This window comes from Psittacula echo (assembly GCF_963264785.1).
Source record: "Psittacula echo genome assembly, chromosome: Z".
Classification (NCBI taxonomy): Eukaryota; Metazoa; Chordata; class Aves; order Psittaciformes; family Psittacidae; genus Psittacula; species Psittacula echo.
This window is the reverse complement of record NC_137742.1, coordinates 55,353,428-55,375,788: the sequence shown is the minus strand read 5'-3', so window position 1 is coordinate 55,375,788 and position 22,361 is coordinate 55,353,428.

The window sequence follows — 22,361 nt, the reverse complement described above, 5'->3', positions numbered from 1 at the left end:
ATTATGTCATGATCCGTGACAAGTGATAGACAATTTCTATATAGTTATTACAAGTTAACACTGGTATTAATGTACTACTATGAATTTGTGAACTTTTAGACATTATTAATAATTTAAATTATCATTGATGACTATAACCTTTACAATGTTTTGTTGTTTTCAGTATATTTGTGATTTATCTTTTTTGTTTAATGTGGCTGTGACGTTTACTTCTCGGATTTGATAGACATATCTCCACAATTTTATGATGCTGTATATTGAATTAATGAAAATAAACTATCATCATGTTAGCTCTTAATAGTACAGTGACTGGACTGTTTTCTCAATAAATATGTTAACAGAGTGGTGTCTTTTTTTTTTTTTTAATTAGGAAATGCTGATTGTGAGGATGGAAAAAAAAAAATAATTTTCCATGATGACTCTCATATATATCGTTAACGGTGCCTTTTTAGCTCTCTTGCTGTTTAACTGTTGCTGTCATCTAGAAACTCTACTTGAATTGAAATATCTCTTGGGATATGGTTGCCAACCTAATACTAACTCTGAGTAATTAGGCAAAAATTTTGGCTCTGCATAATCTGTAGGAAAATTGCCACTGATTTCACTGGGCTCAGATTTCATATTTAGTCAACACCACTGAAGTAGTATTTTTTGAAAATCCAACTAGTACAATCCTCTTTCCAGCTTGGTCAGAAGGGCTTGTTAAAACGCTTGTGTAAAAGATTGATTGTATTTTGCTAAATTTTAATGTAGCAATGTTTATTATCAATTTATTTCCATAAGTACTCTAATATAATGCCTATATATTAATAAAAAAGAATCCAATTATGCCAATTCTCTGGAAGATAAGGGCAAAACAGGACTATTTTAGATAGCAGCTTCTTTCCACTCACTACTGTTGGTGGGAATGACACCTCTGTTGGCATAATTTATTTTGCCTACTGATCACAGCAGAGCTACAAAAAGACGTGAGCCAATGTAGACATCTTTCATCTTTGGGCTAACACAGCACTTCTGTGCTCGCTAAAGGAAAGTGACCAACTATTATCTTCTATGGCTGACTTTCAACTTCCCATTCTCCCAGTGTTAGTGTACCAAAATTAACATTTCCCATATATGTGTGATGGGATTCTTCCCATTGTAACTGGTTGGAAAGAAAGAAGCAGATCATGTTGCTATTACTCAATGGAAAATATTTCCATCTAAAAAGTGACGGTGAAGCTAGTTGTCCTAGAGACTGAAGGAATACCCCTTTAGGGTAAGCTGCTTTTGCACTACTGCTCTTCATTAGGTGGAGATGGCTCTCTTTAAGTAGAGACTTCAGTGTAATAAACATCACACAAATTAATTTATCACATTGGTCAGAGGTACGTTCGAAAAAGCATCTAAAAATTATTGGCAGTCTGACTATAGTGACCTGGTTTATCCTTCATTTAGCTTTTGCACTTCTCACAATTACTTCAGTTCTGGGTGCAGCTCAAAGGGGTAACAATGGCTTATAGCAAAAACCTGTACCAGAAATTCAATCTGTATTTCAGAGAGATCTTAGTTTTCCTTCACAGGGGCATTAGGGATCTAGCTCCTTCTGAGCCTGCAGGAGAAAACTCCTACACTTGTACATCTTCTTTCTTCTTCTACTGCTTCTTTCTACTGCCCATTTTACTGCTTCTACTTACAAAATTTGTCTCACTGAGGTACAGAATGCAATTCAAGAGGGGTTTAACTAATGAAAACTTCTAACTGAAGAGCAGAACTGGTCTGAGGGTTTGGGTTAGTGATAACAGGCTCTGCTCTTGGACAGCAGCTGAAATGTTCATTTTAATTAAATGTTTTTATTATGAGGACAACCCATGGATAAAAGGTCTAAATGTCCAATTTCTTCTGCAGCTTGCAAAGCAAGATGCTAAATGAACTGCAGAACAAGTGTTCTACAGTTGTAGAACTGTTGTACAGTTGTTGTAGTTGTACAGTTCAAGGACCAATAATATTTTTGCTTGAAAATCTCTATTTTTGAAAGTAATCTCCAGTGACAGGGTAAAAAGATAAAAGCTAATGTTAAAGCACACAGTCACAATAACTTAGAATCCTAATGCAAAACATGTTTCTTTACATGAAACACAGAGTTATTGTATAAGAGTATTATTAACTGGATGCTTACATTTTTCTTAGGATCAGGAGGAGGATGGAAACTATCTGGAAACAATAGTGAAAACTAATTTCAATCACTTCTTTTACTTTATAGAAGCCACTGCAAATAAAATATTCCATTTGTAGATACTACCTTACACAGTTAGATTGCCAAGGCTAAGTTGACTTTTATAGAAATGTCATAAAACACAAATTCTGCTAGTGGTATGTGGTTTAAAAATCCTTACACTAGGCTGAAACTGCTTGCTGCTCACTTTTTCAAATGACAAAGTGAGGCAGATCCTCCTGACATCCAGTTGTCGTTTGGCCTTGGCCTTTTGGAAAGTAACATTTTATCACAAAATAGTATAAAATGGCACAGAAAAATGGTTACTATACATACAGAACATTGTAGATTATAAAGTGCAAAGCATGTAAGACTGTTCTGAGAACTGCAGTACACTTTGAAAGACTGATGCATCATCTGTATATATTGATTCACAGCTCTTCATGACATCACTAGTTGGTGTCGCAAAGTATCTGTCAAGGTATTACATGATTCTGAAAGAATTAAAAAATACAAAATTGATTACAAAAGGTAAATGGCAACAAGAAACTAATCCATAATATCCTTTACAAAATCCAGGCACTTAAACAAAAGTTACATAAAGAATGATGGTCTCTACATGGTAAGCCAGTACCACCCCCTGGTAACACGGCAACATGATAGTAAAGGTCTTTGTGCACTTTCTCTTACTGAAAAGTACACTATTTCCCAGAAGGCATGGTAGATTTCTCTAATGGAGGTATTCAAGCACAGGAAGATGAGAAACTGCCCTGATTTGTTCATTGAACATAAAGAACTGTAGTTACCATCAAACATAATTTTGACTTGATTCCTGGTTTGCCTGTTTTTTTGAAGCCTCTTAACTATCTTGACTCAAATACCTAGATATACCTAAAACTGTATGTTTTCCATTTTTCTTAAAGCATTTTCATCACCCTTGAAAGTTTGCTATCTTATCTGCCACCATGAGAAGTAAGGCTGTATAACTCCTGACAGTGAATATCAAGTATTTACTACAGTAAAGCTACATAGTTCTTTCATGCAACATTAACTTTTTGGTAGTGACTAAAATAAAAAAGCAGAGGATCATAACCTAAACCCATTTTTGTATTCTAAATTACCATGTGTCCTGAGTAAGAAATGGTAAAAATCAGAATAACGTTAATGAAGAACAGGACCAGTATGGGAATTTTAGACAATACCAAGTGTCAAACACTGAAATCTCCACAGAAATAAACAGAGTTGAAACTGGGTGAAATACCTTTCTTTTTGTGAGTCTCCTCTTCGCAGAATTCTGAAGAAAAATTTGAAACTCAGTGAGCTCACATTTGGTTTAAAAGGTTGGGCTGTGCAGTTGTCCTTTGGCTTGAAGACTTCCTTTTCCCAGAATTAGATATCCAGTTTGGAGTTATAAACAAATCAAAAGTTTCTTAGTCTTTTTTTCTCTTGATGACATGCAGACTAAAGGAAAAAGAACTCAAAACGTGCAAAACTCTAAATTTTAAATTATGTGCTCAGAAAGCTGGCCTGCTTGCTTTTTTTTGAATGAACTGGAGGCTACCAAGGGTCTACTTAATACAGGTTTTGGGCAGAAAAGAGTAGAAGTGTCTCTGAGGTTTATATTTGACATAGCAGCTGTTAAAGCTGGATTCCACCACAACTGCTTTCTGTCACCATTTAAGATGGTCTTCAGATCCCCAACTCCACCTCCTTATCAAGTTTGTTGAATTGTACAAATAATTCACTCAGTCTTTCTTCTGTCCCAGTACGGTAGCAAGAGCAACTATGCCTCAAGTGCTTTTAACAAATGATCTTAAACCTCTAACAACAGAGAATCCAATTTCCCTAACATATCATTACATATTTTATCACTGCTTGTTTATCTCTAGCATGTAAAGAAATCTACTAGACTCAAACACTTAAAAAACCACCTTGCATATGAGAAGGCACAATGTCAGGATTGTTAGCTGACCCAGCATCATTAAAAAATATATTTATATTGATAATCATGATCATTATTAGCAATCAAAGTACTAAGGATCACCCATCATGACACAGTTGTAATACCGGGAAGATCATGTCACAGTTATGATTTTGAAAGAAAAAGTTTCTTACTGCTTCAACACATAGTCAATTTCCTCTGTGAACAGAAACCTCTGAGTTGTTATGAAACTGTCAGTACCTTGCTCATATAGCTTTTCATTTAATGCAATAAATTGGTAAAGACCTTCCAAGTAAAACATAGCTTTGACACAGACCAGATAGACTTCTCTAACTAAAGGAAAAGAAATGGCAGGACTAGTATCTGGACAAAAATAAATGCAGATGCAATTAAAATGTAACAAAGGACAGAATAGTAGGAAAAAAACCATGCAGGCATTCTGATGGTAAACTCTAAAAAGAGCTATTGTTGCAGAAAAGAGAACATTGAAAGATAGGCAATTTCACGATGCATACTTTTCTCTTACAAGCGTTATATCTTCTTGGGTTTTTAAATCAATTTGTTACAGAAAGTGAGTTCTAAATTTCAGACCAAGGACAGGAATAGGACAGTGTGGCTTTTGGAGTATCTATTTCCTTACATAGAAAATTATTTTGGTAGAAATAATTTTTTTGTTTATGCAACATCCGAAAAGTGGATGTGTACGCAATGTAGTACAGAGAGATGTCCTCTGAGTTCTAATAAAAATAAATTTAAAAATTTTATTTATAACATTCTTGGCTTTTAGACACGACATTGCATTCTAAAATTTTCAAGGCACAGCCGTTGTTTACATTCAATGTTAGAGCATAAGGAGAAATCATACTTTGGAATACAAACATACTTTAACTGTCCGTACCTCTCAAAGTTACAACTGTATATTTAGCTATTTCCGGAAGAACAGTATCTTTCAAAAAGCCAGCAAATAACACTTATGTTTTTTCAGAAATTTCACTTCCAAAAAACAAAAACGACCATGAAAAGGTCTTTTTTTCGTTGAAAAAAGCATGGGGGAAAATGTTACAATGTGAAACTTCTGGGGAGCAAGAAAAAGTAGAATTGAGGATATTTCAGGTTTAGATTTCTGCAATCTATGAAGTACAGAGTTATACTAAACAATGATGTAACCTTCACTCTGCCCCCATGCAGCAAGTTCTGAAAGTAACTTTAAAGCAACTCCCACCCTTTTGTGTTCTATGTGTCTTAATGTCCAAAACTGAATACTATACTAAAAGTACACTATATTTCTATCCATTCATACTTACAAATGCATTCCGTCTAACATGAATTTCATTTATGTTTCACCTTGTGTCTGATAAGATCCATGTGCAGCTCTCAGTACATCACACATAGGGGGGGTCTTTAATGGAGAGGATGGGGGTCTCACGTATGCTTTTGCCTTTTATCATATGCTTGGTAGTTGAAGAGATTCATGCCCTTACAGAAACCTAAAAATAGATTTATCAAAATTATTCTAAATTTCATTTTAGTTAGAAACACCTTCTTCACCAGTTTTTGTGAGCTCTAACAAAGACATAAGATCTGGAGTTAAGGATTTATTTTTAATTGATTAGCACTGTCAGTTTTATTTTATTAAGAAAATACACTTCCTGACAACTCTGGTAACAAATTTCAAAAGTGCATCCAAAACTTGCAGACACCTATTTTTTCATGAGAAAAAACTCTTCTTAATATCTGTGCAAAAGGTAAGATTTTTCATTTTAAAATCAATAGGAGTGGTGCAAAATGGCCTTTACATCTCTGCAGAGTCTCTTAGGCCATAAGAACTATTTCAAATGGCAGCTGCTCTCTCCCTTTTTTCTCTTAGCTAGGGACAATTAAAAGGAGACATCCTGTCAGAAGGATAATATAGAGAATTAGCACTTATGACTCAAAACTCTGTGGCAAGCAAATGTATTTTTATATAGTGTGTTGGTTTTTGTGGGTTTTTTTTTTGTCTTCTTTTTAAATTTTTTACCTGTCAAAAATACTTGTGGAAAAGAAGAATCAGAGAACCAGAAAGATTTTGTATAAGCTTTGTTTTTATTCAAGATTATAAAAACTGAGTATTTTAGTTAATATTAGTTGTGAGGTTTCTGTGTACTTAAATCATACTTGTTAAACTTTGAAGTGGCTAAATTTTGGCTAAAATTTATGGCTAAATTCAGCCCATCTGAAGTACTTTGAAAGTAGCTATAGTGGGGTTGATGACAGACCCTTCTAGCCCAGTATCCAACTTTTAAGAGGACCAATAACGCCTGTGATGTGAATATGCCTTCCTAAATTGAAATTTGTTTCTACAGCTTTGGAACTAAGAGGCCTTTGGAACTAAGAGTTAACAGTCCACTTGCTGTATGTTGAGAAGTAATGAGAATATAAAACATGTTTACGCTTAGTGTGAACAGTTCTGCAAATGACCAGAGTATTTTAATGCCACATTTTCTCGGCACTCCGAATTGTAATATTTGACTTCAAAATGAATTCAGAGACAAGGCATAGAGTTTTTTTGCCAGTTCTGAAAGCTTCCAGTTTTATAATTATGTGCAACCAAATGTCAAACTCTAATTAAGAAAGGGTGCCAAATTTTACGTAGCACAGGCACACAGTAATAAGCAGAAGGAAGTGGAACTGACAAAAGGAAAGTTTCTGTGTTGGTTATAGGGTGGACAAGATCCCAAACAGGAGAAGTTTCGATTTTAGGATCTGTAGCATACATAATCTTAAGCACTTGACTGTCTTCAAACCCAACATTTGAAATGCTTCATCGAAGTCCCTTGGGTATTCTTTGAAGATGTGTCCACTGCATACTACGACCCTAGCAAATCTCTCTACCGAATTCCTGCTGATGCTGAATTTAAAATGAATGTTCTCTGAGACACAGTGGCCCAGCATACTCCAGCAAAACCAGGTGTAACATCAGCAGAAAAGACTGCTGGAGTTTCAGGTTCTCAGCAGAGGATGCTTGGAGGAGAAGTAGTGTTTGTGGTAGTTAAGAGGACAACCAGGGACTTAGGCATCTCTCATTATCTTGGAAGTGCTGTCATTGTAAAGCTGCTGCTGGAAACCTGCTGAATACATGCCTGGGAATGTGCCATTAATAGCACATGCTATTCAAAGAGGAAACGAAAACAGTAGCCCCAGACAGATTGAGCAGATGAAGGGGAAGACCTAATCTCAGAGATTGGGGCAGAACAATGACCTGGAAGGCTAGAGCTGTGAAGGTGCAGACTACCGCATGTGCCACAAGGGCCATGTTTCAGCACATTCTCCTCACTTCCCAGAAGTCTTCGCCTTGAATAGCAGCAGATTGAAACCAAGTGTTCAGAAACAGTCTTGACTAACTTAATGGTAATGACAAATAACAGACTTTTTAGTGGATGCTGTCTGTGAATTTGAGAATTTAATTCCAAATTACCTTTGGAGAAAGAGCTACACAGCAAATTTGGGCCAGCCTCTTCCTTCATATCTCTGAGCGGCTTCCATAGTGAATGCTGAGAGAGATCAAGTTCACCATGAAATTCCCATATACCATTTACAAGGGCTATCCTGAGGACAAAATCTTATACTCAGCTTCCTAAAGGCTCCAGAGCATATGCTGGATTCATGCAGGAACCAAACTGTTTAGAAGCATACTATAGAACATTCTCTGTCTTTTCTGACATAACCACAAACCCAGCAATAGCTTTTTTGAGGGTTTCCAAAAATCACTAAAACCAAGATTTCAAACAGAATCAGAAGTGGGCCACTTGTCCCTTATTTTGAGCTGTGTTTTTTTCACAGTTGCCTCTATAGTATAAGAATAACATGCTTTTTATCAATCTCAACTTTTGGTATTTGTGAGAGGATGTCAATAGCAGAAAGCAGCCAGATTTACACCATGGGCATCCAAGATTGCCAAGTGAAAATCTGGGCTTTTGGAAAACTAAGGGTAGATAATCACCATCTGCAAAGCACTGACAATTCTCGTGAACTTGGCAGAGTTCAGCAGTGAGAGAGAGGTAGACCTGTTTGTAAGGAGAAATGTCTTTTCCACAGTTCCTGGGGATGCATGTCAGGGCCTGTAGTTCATCTGCACATAAAGAAAGACTAACCAGACTTCTAAAAGTGGATGAGACAAAAAATCTGACCATGTCCTTTGCCATGGCTGTGAAAAGCTGGGAGCAGTAGGCACTGTGGATGGTTAGAAAGCAACAACTTTGTGATCATTTTAGATAGGTTTTGATGTAAAAATACTATATTGTAGCTTTTGTCATTACTTTTATTATTAATTTTGGACATAAGTTTCCTTCCCGTATACACATGAAAAGAGCCTGGCTTTTATCTCGTTGACCAACCAACACAAAACAGTTTTAGCTTTTTGTAGCTCTATGACCATATCTTTTGTAATACGTATTACTAAAATCTTCTTGGTAAGGTGACAAAGGGCTCTGCTCTCAGACAGTGTGGTTTCTCTTAGCTGTGATATGTTTTTCCAGATGGCACAACTGAGGTCTGTGTGATGAGATTCCCTATCAGAAAAATGTGACAAGTGAAATGGGGGATTTCGCCCTTGGCATAGCCAGCTGTTGAGGTTCGGTGTTCATCACAGGCAGCATCTTAGAATCATAGAATCACAGAATAGTTAGGGTTGGAAAGGACCTTAAGATCATCTAGTTCCAACCCCCCTGCCATGGGCAGGGACACCTCACACTAAACCATGCCACCCAAAGCCTCATCCAACCTGGCCTTGAACACCGCCAGGGATGGAGCATTCACAACCTCCCTGGGCAACCCATTCCAGTGCCTAACCACCCTCTCAGTAAAGAATTTCTTCCTTATATCCAATCTAAACTTCCCCTGTTTAAGTTTTAACCCGTTACCCCTTGTCCTATCACTACAGTTCCTGATGAAGAGTCCCTCCTGCCTTATAGAATCATAGAATGACAGAATCATAGAATAGCTAGGGTTGGAAAGGACCTTAAGATCATCTAGTTCCAATCGAGGAGTACTCTTCTATTCTAAGAAACACTAATGGCACATCTTTTCTATGATTCTTACCAATTGTGTGGCTATAATTAAATCCTGCTGGTTTTGTTGCTTACAAGCAGCATTGCAAAAATAGCTTGGAGATCAAGGACAACTAACTACTAAAACACAAACACATCTTGAGTGAAATGTCAGTCCTTACTTTTCCTTCTCAAGGGCATCAGAAGGACAATTTCAAATAGTGAGATCCCAGTCAGGTACCTACATTCACACCTCAGTATCTAAACACAGATTGTCTTTGTTTTGAATGATCTTCAGAGCCTTTGTTTTCCACAGATCTAAATTAATGGTTTACGCACTTGGACCTTCAAAAATTCTTCTCTAAATAAAATATAAACCCTAGGGAAATTCCCTAAAGGTGTTCTAAAATCAATGCTTTTCCTTGTGTTCTAAACATTAAACATTGAAATGTTAAGATCACACTGTTTCAAATGTATTACAACACAGAAGCAAACTGAACACCTTAAAAATTATGGTAAAAATTATGGTATAGTATTCTTATAGGCAAACAGGGGAAATATTCATAAGAAAAACATGGCATAAGAATGACTGCATCTGACTTGCTTCTGTATTGACTGCACAATATTGACGGCAGTGCATGCTTATGAAAAGCAAGCAGTATTTCTAAAAGGATTTGGAAGTCTTAAGTGATTAGAAAAATCATTTCTACTGCTCAAATAAATTGACATGATGAGGTATCATAGCAACAATATACACCTTTTGTTCCATTAGGGAAATTACCATTCTTTTCTGGTGAACAGTTTTTGTTACACATTCCCTTAGCTCTTATTTTAATTTATCTTCTAAAAGAAAATTTTAACACCCACATCACCTAAAATGTATGTATCTCACAACTGTATATATGCTCACCCAGAAGCCAGAACTTTGCTGGTGAAATGTTTTGCCTGTTTCAGCTTACACTGACATATTGAAGAGCTTGTCAGCATCCAGTCTCACTGAATTCAGTGGGACTTGTTCCACTGGCTTGCCAGAATCCATCATTGAGACTTTTCTACAGCACAACAAAATGTCCAGCGCTTGCTCTGGACCCAGGAGTTCGTTCCCCCTTCTCTATTCCCATACAATTGGTGGGCTTAGCAAAGAGTAGCTTCTGGGAAACAGAACAGATGGGTAAAAGTCAGTTAGAAAAGGGGTTCAGTCTAAATTAGTCACATTTTTCACGCACTTCCCTTTTCTAAAAATCATTTTCTCAAATGAATGGATGCTTTTTTGATTAAGGAAACTGAGGAAATTGGAAACTAGGTACCAAACAAATAGAATTTACCATGCATTAACATTCCCTTCTGATGCTTTTCTAAGTGGGGATACGTTGCTGACTTATGTATTCCCTGTTGTGCCTCTGAGAGCAGCAGGTTGGCAGGAGCCAATGTACTGATTTATCCCACCCACCTATTTTGATGGTTCTGTCTAGCCAGATACAGTGATCAGCGTGGGGCATTTTGAAAGAGGCTGTCAACACTATGATTTGTCTCAGGAATATGCTTCTAATCATCATTCTTAACACCAATTATTTCTTACAGGTCTCAACTTCTTGAACTATTTGTGTTATTACTCCCAAATATTTATGCTGTGTAGTGGTTGTTTATACTTAGTAAAAGAGCACTTTTCTTTCAGAAAAATCCTTTTTGATTAACCTTGCATGTTTTGTATTAATTCAAACATACAATTTATTTTTTAATTCTGCACAACATCCATTCCATTGAAGGCTGTAGACTATGACTACAATTTAAATTCATAGCCTACAATTCCTGTAGGCTATGAATACAATTTAAATTCAAGATAGATGCTCAAAATTAAAGTGTTTATTCATACTTTATGCTGATCATTCTAGAGATAATTTTCACTGTTTCTCATTTAAAGAAGATTATTCTTCTCTGCATGTTTCTAATTTTGCCAAAACCTCCTTATGTCTATTCCTGATGACACTGTAAATATAAAGAAATTAGTTGAAATATTAATGCTTTTACTTAATTATCTTACTACTAGATGTTTTCAAATCCTAGTTTCATGCCCAGAGGAAGAAAGTTCATTAAATATTGTGTTCTTTATCTTCCCTATTTTCTAGGGGGACTGATTTCCTTTATTTTGCTAGTACCTTGGTTTATTGCTATAGAAATCTAGTTTTTATAGTTAAGATTGTGCTATGGACACAAATAGAAGCTTTTTTCCCTAACAGAGAGCTGTGACACAATTAAAGTGATTTTGCTCAAAAGCTGCTTCTAAAAGTTGAAGCTGATGCCTTCTACACAAAAGGACTGATAAGTGTTTTGTTGCCAGGTAGACTTAGAATATAAACTTACGGAATTAGAAATCTTGTAGAAACTGGCAGATAAATAGTGAAAGTATGATTCACAGATCAGGTTATTCAGAATGATACAGAAAGTATTAGCACACATTTATTTCCAAACTCATGGGTTGTCATTATTGAAGAGACAGAAGCATTCAGAGAAAACAATCAAAATTAGTTAGTTATGTGCTTGGCTATCTACAATCAATCTTATGAGCTTTCAAATTAAATATAACAAACATAGGAAGAATGTATATCTCATCAACTCCTCTTATGAGCAGAAGCAAAGATAAAGAGATTGAATGACTTACCCAGGGAATCTCTGCCACAATCAAGACTTGTACAAAATCACTGCAGTTCTACCCCAAAACTTTAACTATAAATTATTTTTTTTCCCTTCATGTTTATGCACCATAAATTTGCATTGAAAGTCTCAAACTTCCTTTTCCTAAGTATTTCTAAGCATATAATATTATTTTGTTTCAGTTGCTATAAATGTCCTGTTTAAGCAGATTTTAGAGGATTACTGGGGTCCCCCTAGGAAAAACAAATAAGATTTAAGAAATGCAATATTGAGAACTTGAATCTGAAGGGCTTCTTAGTATTCCTTTAAAATGTTCCTATGTGGAATCAGAAAGTGGAAAACCACTAGCCCATGAAAGTAATTTGAACAAAAGCATGGGTAACTTATATGTGAGTATATTGCATACAATGTACAAAAAATATTAAAACATGAGTTGATAGGAAGTAGACTGAAGACAACATCTAAGGATCCTGTGTTACATACCTATGCCATAAAAGCCACATCTGATGAGTAGTACAATCACTCCTCCTTATTATTTCTGCTTAACAAACTGTGATTGTTAAATCAAATTTGCCCTTTGAGCTACTAAGTATAATTGATTTAACATAATTAGTTTAGAAATGTATTTAAGAAAAAACTACAAACCTGAAACACTAAATTGGCATTCCCACGCATTCTGAGGATTTCTGGACCAACAGTCAGAGGGAGGTTTAAATATATTCTTTAAAATTTGGAAAATGCCATCCACATGAGCAAACCAAACACCTGTCTTAGAAATACATATATATATATAACATACATATTAAAATATCTTTTTGTGACTTAAACATATTATCAATATAAACCAAGGATTTTCTTTAAAGTAGCTGAAGATATATACAGTTCACCATAAGAAAACATCTACAGCAAGACACTTGCAACTGCACATTGAGGGCAGGTTTTTTTCATAGGTAATGACAGATTCATAGCAGCTTGTGACATCCTCAATCGACATAAGCAGTATTAAAAATATATTTTTAAAGTTTCACAGAGATGTTTAATATATTAGCATGTATTAGCATTTCAGGAAAAATATTCTGAGACAGAATATTACCTTCCTCTTTTTACATTTCAGAACAGAAAACCAAATTGTTGCTTAAGGGAAAAATGTAAAAGTAACAGCTGGATGAAAGATGTGGCCTGTGATACGTTGTTCTGCTGACAGGCAAGGTACTCAACAAAATGACCACATGCTAGCTGTGTAACATGAGCAGTTTATTAAACAAGCACACTAAAGTGAATAAGCACACTGAAGTGAATAAGCACACTAAAGTGAATAAGCACACTAAAGCAAACAAGCACGCTAAGGCAAATAAGATTTCTATCACTGTTCTTAACAGGCCACATAGGATTATTAAAGGCAGTGGTTGTTGGTTTTAATACTCCCATATCTAATAAGTCTTTAATAGTCTGTGAAATCTCTCCATGACTTCCTGCTATATGACATTGTTTCACTGTTATTGCCTTGCTGGTAGATGGGATTTGTACCAGAGGCATTTTAACTTTCCCAGCTAAAACTGGCCGAGCTGATACATATATCCTGGTTCCAGTTAATACTTACCATCAGGTAAGCATAAAGTCAATCCTTTTAAAATGTCAATTCCAATTATATATTCAGGGATAGGAACAATCATCACTGAATAAGTTCATTTTGGCAGAGTGCGAATTTTCATCTCAATATTTGTATGTACTGATTCATTTGCCACCTAGTCCTGTAATCAAAACCTTTTGCCCTTTACATTTTTTAGGATTACCACAAATTAAAGAGGCCTCCACACCGGTATCAACAAAAGCCTTAACTGTTTGACAAGACCTATTTTTCCAATAGATTTGAAGCAGTATGTGGGGATGATGGTCTGTCCTCACCCATCCTTGTACTAGTGCTTCATCCTCATTTCAGTCCATTTTTAATTGTTTTAACATTTTAACATCTGGTCATGGATAAAGATGGGTGTACTTATCCCATCCCTTTTTGTCTCCTGGAACTATTGAATGGGGCCAGTGGGGGTCCTCCATTCGTAAGTATACCATCCTGTTGAGGCTCAAAATGGGGAGCAGAAGGTTAGATTGCTTCATCTGTCATGTCATCAACTTTGTCTGAGCTTGAATTGTTTACTCTTTTCACAGATTTATGCAACCCATGTTGCATAAACCATGAGCCAACACTGTGCCCTTGTGGCCAGGAAGGCCAATGGCATCCTGGGGTGTATTAGAAGGGGGGTGGTCAGTAGGTCGAGAGAGGTCCTCCTTCCCCTCTACTCTGCCCTGCTGAGACTACATCTGGACTATTGTGTCCAGTTCTGGGCCCCTCAGTTCAAGAAGGACAGGGACCTGCTGGAGAGAGTCCAGCGCAGGGCAACTAAGATGATTAAGGGAGTGGAGCATCTCCCTTGTGAGGAAAGGCTGAGGGAGCTGGGTCTCTATAGTTTGGAGAAGAGGAGACTGAGGGGTGACCTCATTAATGTTTATAAATATATAAAGGGGGAGTGTCACGAGGATGGAGCCAGGCTCTTCTCGGTGACAACCAATGGTAAGACAAGGGGTAATGGGCTCAAACTGGAACACAGGAGGTTCCACTTAAACTTGAGAAGAAACTTCTTCTCAGTGAGGGTGATGGAACACTGGAACAGGCTGCCCAGGGAGGTTGTGGAGTCTCCTTCTCTGGAGACATTCAAAACCCACCTGGACACATTCCTGTGTAACCTCATCTAGGTGTTCCTGCTCCGGCAGGGGAATTGGACTAGATGATCTTTTGAGGTCCCTTCCAGTTCCTAATGTTCTGTGATTCTGTGTGCTTGTACAATCTCCACAATTCATTGGTGGGGATCCCCTCACTCTTATCTTGGGCCCTCTCATTTTTCAAGAAGGCAGCAAACATGTCTTTTCGAAAGAGTTGATTCTCTTTCACCTCGCTCCTCCTGTTATCGCCTCTTGTGTTTTGTTTGGGGCCTCATTCCCACAAAACCCCTAACTGCTCAATCTTTTCTACTACTTCCACTATGCGGTGTCCTGTTTCATTTAGGTGATCTTAAAACTTTTATACGGATGTGGTGCAGTCTTAATGATCCTATTCTGAATTGGAGCTGATCACAGAATCACAGAATCCCGAGGGTTGAAAGGGACCTCAACAGATCATCTAGTCTAACCCCCCTGCAAGAGCAGGGTAATGATAGTGCAGTCTGCAGCATAGTGTCTGCATCTCCAATAAAAACAGCAGTCTGCATTCCTTCCTTAACACACTGAATACAGACCCATGAAGTATACCAGCAGGGTCAATCTGCATCAGGCCATTCGCCTTTCATGGGGTATTTTCTGTTACAGCCTTCCACTACCACTGCTAATAAATTAGTCTTCCCCTTGTTGCCTCAGAAAGTGTCCTGAACAAATGAGTCAGAGCTTAATGTTACAAATTTCTTTCTATTGTCTGGATCTGATTTGACTCCTGAAATCCCTAAATCATGAAACCTGATGACTCAAGGTTGTCCAGGCTTTAGTTTGAACCTGTCTATAATGCCTGAATGAAATCTTCTGCCACATCCCACTTAGCCAAACAACTTACAGGAACAGGTTCCAATTTCTTCCTATTATCGGTTTTGCTTCAATGAATGCTTCACCCTCTGAACTACTATCCAAATCGCTTGAATCCCACACATCTCCATTTCCATCCAATTTCTTAAGAGTCCCAATTAATTCCTGCCTCTGTGATTGCTGCATCCACCCTCCTCCTGTTTACTTGACCCCTTCGCTTTTGATCTTTATATTGGGCGATCTGAACAGCTGCTTTTTCTGCTACTGTTTGATAAGTGTCCGATTTATCAGTTAATAATCAGTTCTGGCACTGCAACACAACTATTCTCCCCTGAAATTCTCAAACTTTTCTCTCCAAATCTGTCTTCTCCTTACGCGTTTGCTCCCTCTGCTGACGCTGCTTTCAGTATGCAGCTACCAGAAGCTATCCTTGTCTTCCCAGAGCAATCAATTCATCCCCTCCTTCTACTGAAACTTTTTGTAAACATTTAACTACATCAGGAGGTTCTGCTCCATTCAAAAAGGAGTCCAAATTCTCACGTAAAACGTTAACATGACTGCTCAGCAGCTATATTATGATAACGCAATCATTCCCAGCTGCGGATATCCAGCTCCACTGTCTTAGGATCTTTTTCTTTATCTTAAAAAATGCCACTTTGTTTCTTATCCCGCCAACTATGCCAAATTTGTTCTGCTGACAGGCAGGGTACTCAACAAAACAACCACACACTAGCTGTATACCACGCACAGTTTATTAAACAAGCACACTAAACTGCAACAAACAAGCACATTAACACAATACAGGTGTATACCTTTCTATATATTGTGAATAAGTACAATAAAGCAAATCAGATATATATATATCTGTAAGTAAAACACAGAGGAAAACTAGCAATGCTTCAGATTATTACTGTATAGAGGGAACAGAGATTAAATACATCACTGGTTACCACTGAATTATCATCCAAGCCCACACTTCCAGCTGTGAAGCCCCTCTGCAGCCAGTGCCAGGAGTCTCAGGCAACCGGGAAAGTTCCTACACGGTATGTCCACCCATAGGTGAGGCTTCAGATTTAGCTACAAGAGGGTCCTGCTTTTAAAGCCTTAGAAAAACAACTGGCTTTATGCCAGATCTGTAATTGTTTACTCATGGAGCCACGCAGTTTCTCATGATCTCCTGTCCACACGGAGAGCTTTGGCCAAGTCGAAGAGTGGATATGTTGGTGTGGCCAAGTATGAAGGTCATAGAACAGCTGCACACCTACGTTTTCCTGACTCTTTCCAACAGTCACAATGAACATAAGCGTATATACTCCACTGAATACACTTTGACAAAAAACGCTTTGTTACGTCTCTCAGTCATGAGTGAGAATGAGCTCTCAGCTAGGTTCTCATCCATTTCAACCATTTACACAAAAAAAATAACCAAAAAGAATAGCACAGCTTTCCAAAGCCCAACTCCTGAGCTAAAAGCCTGACAAGAATCAACTTACATATCATGATCAGCTGTCTGCCTTGCCTTCCAGATCAGCTGAATTATTCTGAAGCATGGTTAGGGAAGTTTAGGGCACCTGTCCAAGTACTGGGAGATGCGGATCTTCAACTCTTCGATTCCAGACATCCTGGAAAATTTCATCAACGCAGAAGATGTGGGTTTCAGCAGCCACAGCAAATAGTGGAATTCCCTCCTCGGCTATTTCTCATTGCTCATTTTTTGCCTTTTGCTCTATCCTTCTGTAACACTGGCTGCTGCCTTATCTTTTTGTGCCAGAAGAACTGGATGTGTTATATTACAGCCTGTTATGTCAAAGAAAACAGCAACCCATACTGGTTCATCAGACAGCAACCTGCAGTGAAACTGACAACACTGGTAACTGGGCCACCCTTGGAGCAGGGTAGCAGGCATTCCCCTTAGCAGGCATTATCATGGGATGGGTAGAGAGCTGTTGGCAGTACAGCTGCTCCAAAACAAACCATCGCGTTCATGATCTACAAGTCCTGTTCTCATGTTCTAGGCATGAGAACATTTGGCATACATGAAGTCAGTGATGTGCAGTGACTGCAGCTCCACCCTAGGTAGTGGCGTCCACCTCAGCTACCTGCTGAGTTATATACCATGTCAGTGTTTTGTGAGGCGCTGATGCTTAAAAGATATCATCTGTCTGTGAGGTTGGCCAAGTCAAAGATTGGATACATCAGATGATTCACTGGTAGGATTCAGGGAATTCCTGAACCTTGTAGGAATATGTAATCTTTACAGTTTTGCTAAATATGACAGGATCTCTAAGGATTAAAAAGAATGTAGATATACTATAATCTTTTTAGTATCCATAAAACCTGAAGATCTGTTTACTTTTTCCTGATTTTGACATCAGTTTCACTCTCTTCTGGAATGCTGCTCTGTTAAATCATCAGTGAAGTATTACACCTGCTGCACACTGTTTTCTAGAGCAGGTGGTCTCAGAATGTAGGCTAAAATGGAGGCATTTGTCCCCATTTTCCTTCCCAGCTGTCATTCTGGAATAGATTCCCTTGATTACGGAGGACAATATGATGTTTGCCACTCTGTCACACATACCAATAGTTCTGCAGACAATATACGGGTACAATAAAAGGTTTAGAAATCCCAGTATTTGTTTCAAGATTTAACACTAAAAATAAAACTCACAATGCAACTGAGCCAAATGAACCTTCTGCTGTCATTGAAAGGGAGAAAGGGAAAAGAGGAAATATTCCTCTTCTACTCTCTGATATGAAGAAAGAATTAAGTAAAACAGTTAGGTTAGCTTAGCTATTTGCATATAAAGTAATGCTCAAAGAATCTACAAGCAAGATTCACGATAGAAGATTACGAAATAATGCCATGTTTGAGTCAAGAATGACTCCTCTCTGCTTATGGATCAGAAAGCTTTACATGTGGGAAGGGAGGGACACCACCAATATAATTCACCATAGAAAATAGCAGTTTTCTCCGTATATATCTATAAAGAGTGGAACTGATTTTTAGCATACTGCTTAGATGCACAGAGTGAGATTGATCCTACTTGAAAACCATTATTTCTGTATAACACATAAAACAGGCATGAAAAACACACAATTGTTCACATTCACAAACATAATACTTGAGACTGAATTAATTCCTCTACTTGTATTTTCAGTCAACTGGAAGATTTTCATCCTTTCTTTGAAATGTATTTACTTGATTCTGTATATTTGTCATCAACTTTCAGTATGTCAGCAAAAAATACCTCTTTAAGACTATACAAAGATATCTCTGATCCTAGCTAACCTTGGTTCCTGAGGTAATTTCAGCTACACTATTGACAGATTTCTACTGAACATTTTAATGTAAAAAAAAAAAAAAAAAATAAAAAAAAAAAAAATTCCAAATCTCTTGTTTTCTGTTATTTAGAAGAGATTGATTTTTTTTTGGTCATGTTCGTAGAAGTGCAAGTGCTTTCAGATCATGATCAGTCCCTTTCAGTTCTGAAAGTATAAATCTGTACTAGTAGTGCTAGAAAATATCTATGTCAACAATAAAAAACACATAAATATTGAATTTTCAACACATAAATAAGCAAGACTATACCTGATTTGACTATGGTTATTGCTGCAGCTGTATATGCGTACTGTATATACTTCCTTTGCCTCACTACCTGTGTGGATGAACACCTAATTTTACTTATCTACTTGAACAAGTGCCCAATATCCTATGTAAACAGAATCAATGCACATGAAAAACAAACTCTTGTTCTCATTTTTTTCACTTGCAGCCTCAGACTCTGGTCCTTAGTGTGGTCATCAACATTCTTGAACTATTTTTGTCTTAATTTTAGATAATGACTTTATAAGGGGTTTCAAATTCTATATGGAAATACTAGTTTCTTAGTTAGAGATAAATAAAACTTAGTAGACATACAAACCTTCTAAAGGTAATGTTACATTGTCACTGTTTTAATCAGGCGTGTGCACGCAAACCAAGCAAAGAAACCTTTATATGCTTTGTAGTGAATGAATATACAGGTGTTTTGCAGAGGTTATCTTCACATGCTGCTATATCTGCTTCTTAGAAGTTAATTCTACGCTACCTTGTGGCTTTGTCTTTCCACACATTTTTTTCCTGGCATTAGTAGCTTTTCCATCTTTCAGGGTAAGGAAATTAACAAAAAAAGACAGATGAGCAGAATTAATATTCTCATGGATGTAGCATATCTACAGTACATATCTACATAGCATATGTACAATGTAGCATATAGGGAAATGCCTAGGAACAAAAGGTATCCTTTTTCTCTAGATTATTTTAGATGTTGATATTACAAAACTCCAGATTATGGTGGTTGACTAGTCTCATTTCAAAACAGAAAGGGACAAAATATAAGGAAGAAAAAAAAAGGTAACTCTTTGGATTTAAACTGAGGAGACATTATCATTATGAGAATCAAATATTCATTTGTATACCATCTCTAATATAGTTAAAAGATTGTCAAAGGCATTGTAATGTTATGTCAAAATAAAATCAATCATCTGTAAACAAGTATTTGCTATTTGATGGTGAATGAACAAATAATTTTCAACTTAGTTTGGGCTACAGTTTGCATATTAAAAGGATTTTGCACAGAAGGGATGCTTGAAAGCACTTGTTTCCATTTCAGTAAATATATGAGTTTCAATCTTCAGTTTAGTAAAAGAGCTCAGAAAAAGAACCTTAGTTTTGGTTTGTATTTCTTAGTGTATAGTGAAGGAAAGCAATATAAACTATGTAAGACTGAATAGAAATAGAACTCAGGTATCTAATTTTAAAATATATGCTTTATGAAAAAAAGCAATTTCAGTATAATGGAAATACAGACAAATTACAGAGCTCTTGATTAAGAAAACTGATTACATAAAAACATATAAAAACCAACAAAGTAGATTTGGAGAAAGCACTTTCATATTGCAACAGAAATCCTGTCTATTTGAATAGACCTTGAAATCCTTCTATTTGAATAGAAGATCTGTCTCATCAGATAAATGTGCATTGCCCTAAATTTTTGCAGCTATTTTTATCTCTTACAGTAAATTCCTTTATATCACATCCCACCCTGCTCTTATCACAACTTGCCAAATTTGTTTCCTGTGTTTGATACAATGCAAAATAGAATCTATAAATCACAGCTAGCCAGGATCATAAAATGATTTTTTCACAACTCAAATTAATAAATTACAATTACAGTTAATTAAAAATACAATTAATCTAGAATCTACAAAAAAGTGAGGGGCGTATCTACAACAGTGATGCTTCACTTTGTGTGGTAATGACTATGAGATTGACATAGTGATTCATGGGGGGTTCAGGACTCTGAATTACAGAAAACTTTTCAAAACTAGAAAGAATGCCACTGCAGAGAGAATTTAGAACTATACTTGGTATTTCATATGCTAACAAATGCTTGTTGACTTGTCAATTTTAAAGGATTGACTATTTTCTTCATTGTTGAAGAGGAGCTTGAAAACATTCTTTCAATATACAAACTTGTATCTCAGTTTATACAAGACAGTTTAAAAAAATATGTCAAAGAAAATACAGCAGTAGCTAAAGATATCATCTGCAGTGGATTTGGTACCTGACAAAAGAGAAAAAATCCTTTTCCACACTCATTAAGGCAACATGGTGAATAAAAAAGAAAGCACAAAATTTGTATTGCGACATTTTGCAGATTAATGATGTGTTGATTAATAACACCTGGAAGGATAATTTTGAAAGTATGTTAAATAACGAAAGGTGATAGAGAAATTAGGAACAAGAATACGTTGAAAAGACGTATGCTGAAAGAGGAGTTTGCAGGAACACTTGTGAACATAAAAAGGCAGAACAGCTTTGGGCCATGTAAGATGTCAGGAGATACATGGAAGATTAGGAAAAGGTTGTCTTATGAATTCTACAGCAATTTTCAGAGGGGAAAAATGGGGAATGAATGGGGTGAAGGCTTTGCAATGTCAGTTTTTAAACATATAGCAAATACCTCTTAGGGAAGAAACGAGTTCAGTCTATCCAGAAACTATTAAAAATGTTCTCAATGGAATTGCCGAGATCGATAAAGAATTTCATCCTGGACAATCAGCACCTTATATCTCCTATGCACTCCTATTAATAAAAGTCACAGACAAGCTGCAGCTGGTGAATGATTTGAAAGAATCTGTTAAAGGTACACATGTACAAACTTAGAAAGCTGGAGAAATGTAATGGAAGATTAAGTCTGCCTTAGCCAGCTATATGTAAGAAAAAGAAACAACCAATGTTCATATCAAAGATAAATGGGCTAGAGTAGAAAATATAGATTAAATGATGACACATATTTGAAGTCAACACTGAGTCCTTTTAGTGTTTTCATGATGATAATAAGAGAAAAAGCAGTTACCTTGGACTACAAGGTTCTCTTACTATTGGTATCATAGATGGAAGCTATGACTTCAGTAGAATCTGGGGCAGTAACAATGCAGTCTTAAGCAGCTTGAATTTAGCATCAATGATGGCAGGTACAAAGACTGCAATAATTGAGGGGAGTAATAGACCACCAATTCTAGACCACAATGTAGGAGGAGTCTTCGTGAGAGTGAAAAACTGTAATAACATTGCACAAGTGACTGCAGTGTTTTGAATGCCTTCTTGATTAACCTGTGGTACCAGAAAGAAATTGTGCAAATCCGTTCTCTATCTCCCTCAATACATGGAACAAATACCTGGTCAGCCATGGGGGGAAAAAATCAGATATATGTATAAACAGAAATCATTTAATTGCAAATGCAGTGAAAGTATGAAGTCAAGCAATTGTGGGTTGCTCCTGTTGCAGAGAGAGGAAGTACACTGCTGCTGTCTGCTCTGCTAAGACAAGAAGATTCTGCTATATGGTGACTCTTTCAGTGACTGCAAGAAGGAGATAATCAGCTGGGTGACGGCTAACACACTTGGTGAAAAAGATAATAATAGAGTTCAAAAAGA